The 4,951-nt window shown below is 43.3% G+C and overlaps 1 protein-coding gene and 1 long non-coding RNA gene across 4 annotated transcripts in view; one reads left to right on the top strand and one right to left on the bottom strand.

The window, feature by feature from the left end:
• The window catches only part of LOC107183755, an 8,314-nt gene extending 4,482 nt beyond the window's left edge, over positions 1-3,832 (bottom strand). Inside the window, exons 1-2 of the long non-coding RNA XR_001514565.1 lie at positions 3,761-3,832; positions 1,394-1,401 (exon numbers count right to left, since the gene is read on the bottom strand). This is a non-coding gene — a long non-coding RNA (uncharacterized LOC107183755). The remainder of the gene's footprint in view (positions 1-1,393; positions 1,402-3,760) is intronic.
• Positions 1-4,951, top strand: part of MASTL (microtubule associated serine/threonine kinase like) — a 44,856-nt gene that overhangs the window by 21,287 nt on the left and 18,618 nt on the right. The window lies entirely within an intron of this gene.

Here is a 4,951-nt window from a genome sequence, read left to right as displayed (position 1 = left end):
AGGTGAGCAGCCCTGGTTTCCTGGCATTGCTAATCTTTTACTTTTAGCTTTGGTTGTATCCAAAAATATAGAGTTGAGCAAACTTCTGAGAAACACCATCTGAAGGGTGTAAAGTTCCAGTACAGTGATAAACTTGTCCGTGTATTCTAAAACAGTATGGCCCATATCCTGATGGTGATGCAATATTTGCACCCATGGAAGCAAAAGCAAAAGAACTATTTATGGATCGAATATTTCCCATGACATTTTTACGGTCAGAATCTTCGTTTGTCATTAATCTTTTTAAATATGCCGGGTAATCTGAAAAATGTATATCATTTGGACAGACTGTCCCTTTGGTACACATCAAGTAAATTTCGGATGGTTTTTCATCAGAGAAATTTAGGGATAGGCAAAATTCACATCTAACAGTCATTCCACCACAACTATGTTCGAGAATTGCATCCCCATGTACTCCATGTTTGCTGAGAAGGCAATTCCTACCGGTATTGGTAATACTTGTTGATGACTGTTCTCTAGACATATTCTGTTTTCACCACCGCCTTCTTTCAACTTCAAAGACACGTTGGTCTTCAGACATTTTCTGTCAATAACACCAGTGTTTTCTGGCATCAGAGCAACATTTTTCCAGTAGCTGGTGTGCAGATACATCCTGTTGCAGGCGCCGACTTCTTTCAAGATCAGACACACTCTGCTCTGCAGACATTTCCTGTTGATTACGCTGGCATCTTTTGGCTGCAGAGCTACATTGTATCAACAATTGTTCTTTAGACATAGTCCCACCTCTCTACTGTTGGGGTCTGAGATGCAGGTGAATGAGAGTCTGTCTGTCAGGCCACTGAGAGCTGTCTGACCAATGGCTAATTCTGTGGGGGTGGGACTTCCTCCTCCCTGTTGTCAGTTTCCACAGCTGTGATGAGGAAGCTGGGGTGACAGAGGGAGCCGCGCCCTCCAAGCCGCCCTCTCTCGCTCTGCTCTATGTCCAGTGGTCTCCTGCCCTGTCAAGTCCTCCAAACCTCCTGCTCTCCGCCCGTTCCTCTCCTGCTCTGCTCTCTGCCGGCAAGGTCCTGGGAGCCCGCGGGCGTGGCTAGGCGCAGGAGGGCCTTGCCTCTTGGACCAGCGAAGGTCCTGGGAGCCCGTGGGTGTGGCTACGGCCTCCACTCCCGGGACTGCGAAGATCCCAGGAGCTCGCAGGCATGGCTAGGCGCGGGCAGCCTTGCCTCCCAGACCAGCAATGGTCCTGGGAGCCTGCGGCCACTGCCGCCATCACCTCATGGGGCACCTGACACCTGCATATGCAAAGTAACCACCATCTTTGTCAGGTTAATTTGCATAGTCACTCTGATTGGCTGGTGGGCATGGCTTGAGCGTAGTGGAGGGATGGCTAATTTACGTGTTTCTCTTTCATTATATAGATGAGAAGTATGTACAATAGAAAAGAAAGCTTAGCAGGTAGATAGGGATGCATAGTCACTCTGATTGGCTTAGGGAAGGAACCTAGAATTTAAGCTGTGGGAAAAGGGGAGACATTAGAGGTTCCAGGTTAGGAATGGTCTGATCATAGTGATCCAGAAAGAACTCATTAGCAGATACACAGTATGCACATGGCATTGGATTAGACACAAGTTCCATGTTACCAGGGAAGGCAACTGAACACTTTGGTCAAATATCAAGAATAGTATCCACTGAGTTTCAGGAATTCCATTGACAGATTTATGTACCAAAAAGAAAGTTGTCTTAGATGGACTTTGAAATGCTTCTTCCAGATTTAAAGTTCTAATAAGATTAAATAAAAAATCTAAGATTAATAATTTATTTGGGATTAAAGTTGCGTTCACCCATTTTGGAAAAAGGAAAACAAGATAAAGGTATCTTTTTATATAGGTATAAAATCTTTATATTTTATGATCTTTGGTAAAATCATGATTGTCTGTTGTGTCTAATTATATGTTCAGGAGCAATAGTTTTTGGCATCATTATTTATTTACACAATGAAGGAATATGTATCAGGTTAATAGTGCTGCTTTCTTCCACTAGCTCACTCTTAGTCACTTTGTCATTATTCATTTGTTTTACCCAGTGGTTTAAAAAAATAAATCCTTTATGAATGTGTATAATTCACACTTGTAAGCACATAAACTTCAACATTAAAATAAAGCTATATTTTCTAATTAAATACAAACTGAACTGAGAAAATTTAGTCACATTTGAGCCTCCTGTCATATCTGGATATAATACATCAATAATGCTCCTTTATCAAATTGGGTAATGAATATTCAAATGGCTTTCCACCTAATTATAAATTAGTTCACTTGTCCTGATTTTTACTTTACAAATGTTGAAAGTATTTTTTTAACTCTCAAAACAGTTTTTGTTTTATTTTTTATCATTTATGAGGTGTTGTTTTTTTAAATATATTTTATTGGTTTTTTGGGTTTTTTTACAGAGAGGAAGGGAGAAGGATAGAACGTTAGAAACATCGATGAGAGAGAAACATCGATTCAGCTGTCTCTTGCACGCCCCCTACTGGGGATGTGCCCGCAACCAAGGTACATGCCAGAATCAAACCTGGGACCCTTAAATCCGCAGGCCGACACTCTATTCACTGAGCCAAACCAGTTAGGGCCATTTATGAAGTTTCTAAAAAAAAATTTAAGTCTTTATTATTGAGAGTATTACAGATACTCTCCTTTCTTTTCCCACATTGCCCCCCCCTCCACCCAGTTACCACCCTGCTTCACCCCAGGTCTTCAAGACCCTATTTCTGTGTCCTTAGTTAAGATCTTTGATGACCTTTTGGTTAATCTCTTTGTCCCTCCTCTCCCCCATGCCCTCTGAGATTTGTCAGTCTGTTCCATGTTTCCATGCCTCTGACTCTGTTTTATTAACCAGTTTAGTTCGTTCATTAGATTTCTTGTTTCTTTATTTTGACCTTTAGATTTAATTGTTTTTTTTTTTTATATATTTTATTGATTTCTTACAGAGAGGAAGGGAGAGAGATAGTCAGAAACATGGATGAGAGAGAAACATCGATCAGCTGCCTCCTGCACACCCCCCACTGGGGATGTGCCAGCAACCGAGGTACATGCTCTTGACCGGAATCGAACCTGGGACCCTTTGGTCTGCAGGCCTATACTCTATCCACTGAGCACACTGGTCAGGGCTGGGGAATTCTATCTTTATTAATGCCTTTAGCTATTTCTTATCTGCAAAGCTCTTTATTTGACCTTCAATCCTGAATGATAGCTTTGCTGGAGAGAGTAATCTTGGTTGTAGGTCTTTGCTGTTCTTCACTTTGAATATTTCTTGCCACTCCCTTCTGGCCTGCAAAGTTTCTGTTGAGAAATCAGCTAATAGTCCTATGGGCACTCTATTGTAGGTAACTAACTACTTTTCTCTTGCAGTTTTTAAGATTCTCTCTTTGTCTCTCTTTAACCCTTGGCATTTTAATGATGATGTGTCTCGGTGTGGGCCTGTTTGAGTTCCTCTCATTTGGGATTCTCTGCACTTCATGTAAGTCTATTTTTTCACCGGGTAGGGGAAGTTTTCTGTCATTATTTCTTCAAATAGGTTTTCAATATCTTGTTCTGTCTCTTCTCTTTCTGGCACCCCCATAATGTGAATGTTGGTACACTTGGAGTTTTCCCAGAGGCTCTTTACACTCATATTTTTGGATTCTCTTTTCTTTTTGCTCTCCTGATTGAGTGTTTTTTGCTTCCTCCTATTTCAAATCATTTATTTTATTCTCAGAATCCTCTACTTGTATTAAGAAGAGCTGCTATGTCTTCTGGAATTGGTAGCGTGGCCTTATATAGTAGGTGTCCTGTAGGGCCCACTCTAGGTGCACCCTTGTGTAGCGTGTGTGCACAGTCTTATAGTTGAGCCTTGAGTCACTGGGAAGAACTGACCTCCAGGATCAACTGCCACTACAGTGAGAGAGCTGCTGTGCAGAAACACCCCTACAAAGCAGAACTTGCTTCAGTGGGGCTTTGGTGCTCACTGAGTTTGCCCCTTGAGTATATCACTTGTGGATGTGTAGCGTTGTAATCTGGTAAGGTTTAAAACTGTCCACCGGGTTCACTGGCTATAGGGCCTCCAAGGATCTGCAGAGTCAGCTACTACCTGAGACCACCTTGCAGGAGCTACAGAGAGATTTGCAGATGCTGGCTATTTACATTGAGCTTGGAAGCACCCAAATGAGACCCAGATGTGAAGCAAGGCATGCTGGTGCTAGTGGTGGGTCTTGGGCCTTTTACTGATAGGTTTGGGGCACACTGATAACAGCTGCAGCTTATTTGAGAGATTTTAGCAAAGTCTGAAGCCTGAACCAGGACAGGCCATTTATATGAAAAAGCTGCTGCAAGCAGCTTAAGTGAGGTTGCAAATTGGATGGGACAGGGTCCCAGGGAATTACCAAGGTGGAACAAACAGTATGAGCCAGACCAATGGAAACTCATATTGTTGCTAGTCAGCTCTGAGACAGGGAAGTTCCAGCACAGGAACAATAACCCTGCAAGCAGCCCCATAAAGCTGCCCCCAGGTTCTTGCCTCAATGCCTGACAATCCAATTCCTCCCTGTTTGTGTCTGTGTCCCCCAAAGCCTCCCAGCGCTGGAGCTCAGAAGGGTCAAGTCCCAGTAAGTTCATGTACTGGCCCTTTAAGAGGAACACCTGAGCCCTGGTCGGTTTGGCTCAGTGGATAGAGCATCGGCCTGCAGACTGGGGGGTCCCGGGTTCGATTTCAGTTAGGGGCATGTACCTTGGTTACAGGCACGTCCCCAGTGGCGGGTGTGCAGGAGGCGGCTGATTGGTGTTTCTCTCTCATCGATGTTACTCTGTATCCCTCTCCCTCTCTGTAAAAAATCAATAAAATATATTTTTTTAAAAAAAGAGGAACACCTGGGCCCTAGCCCGTTTGGCTTAGTGGATAGATCATAGGCCTGCAGGTTGAA

The sequence above is a fragment of the Myotis davidii genome, unplaced genomic scaffold, assembly GCF_000327345.1.
Source record: "Myotis davidii unplaced genomic scaffold, ASM32734v1 scaffold1903, whole genome shotgun sequence".
Lineage (NCBI taxonomy): Eukaryota > Metazoa > Chordata > Mammalia > Chiroptera > Vespertilionidae > Myotis > Myotis davidii.
The sequence above is the reverse complement of the archived record's forward strand: the minus strand, read 5'-3'. Positions and strand labels throughout refer to the sequence as shown.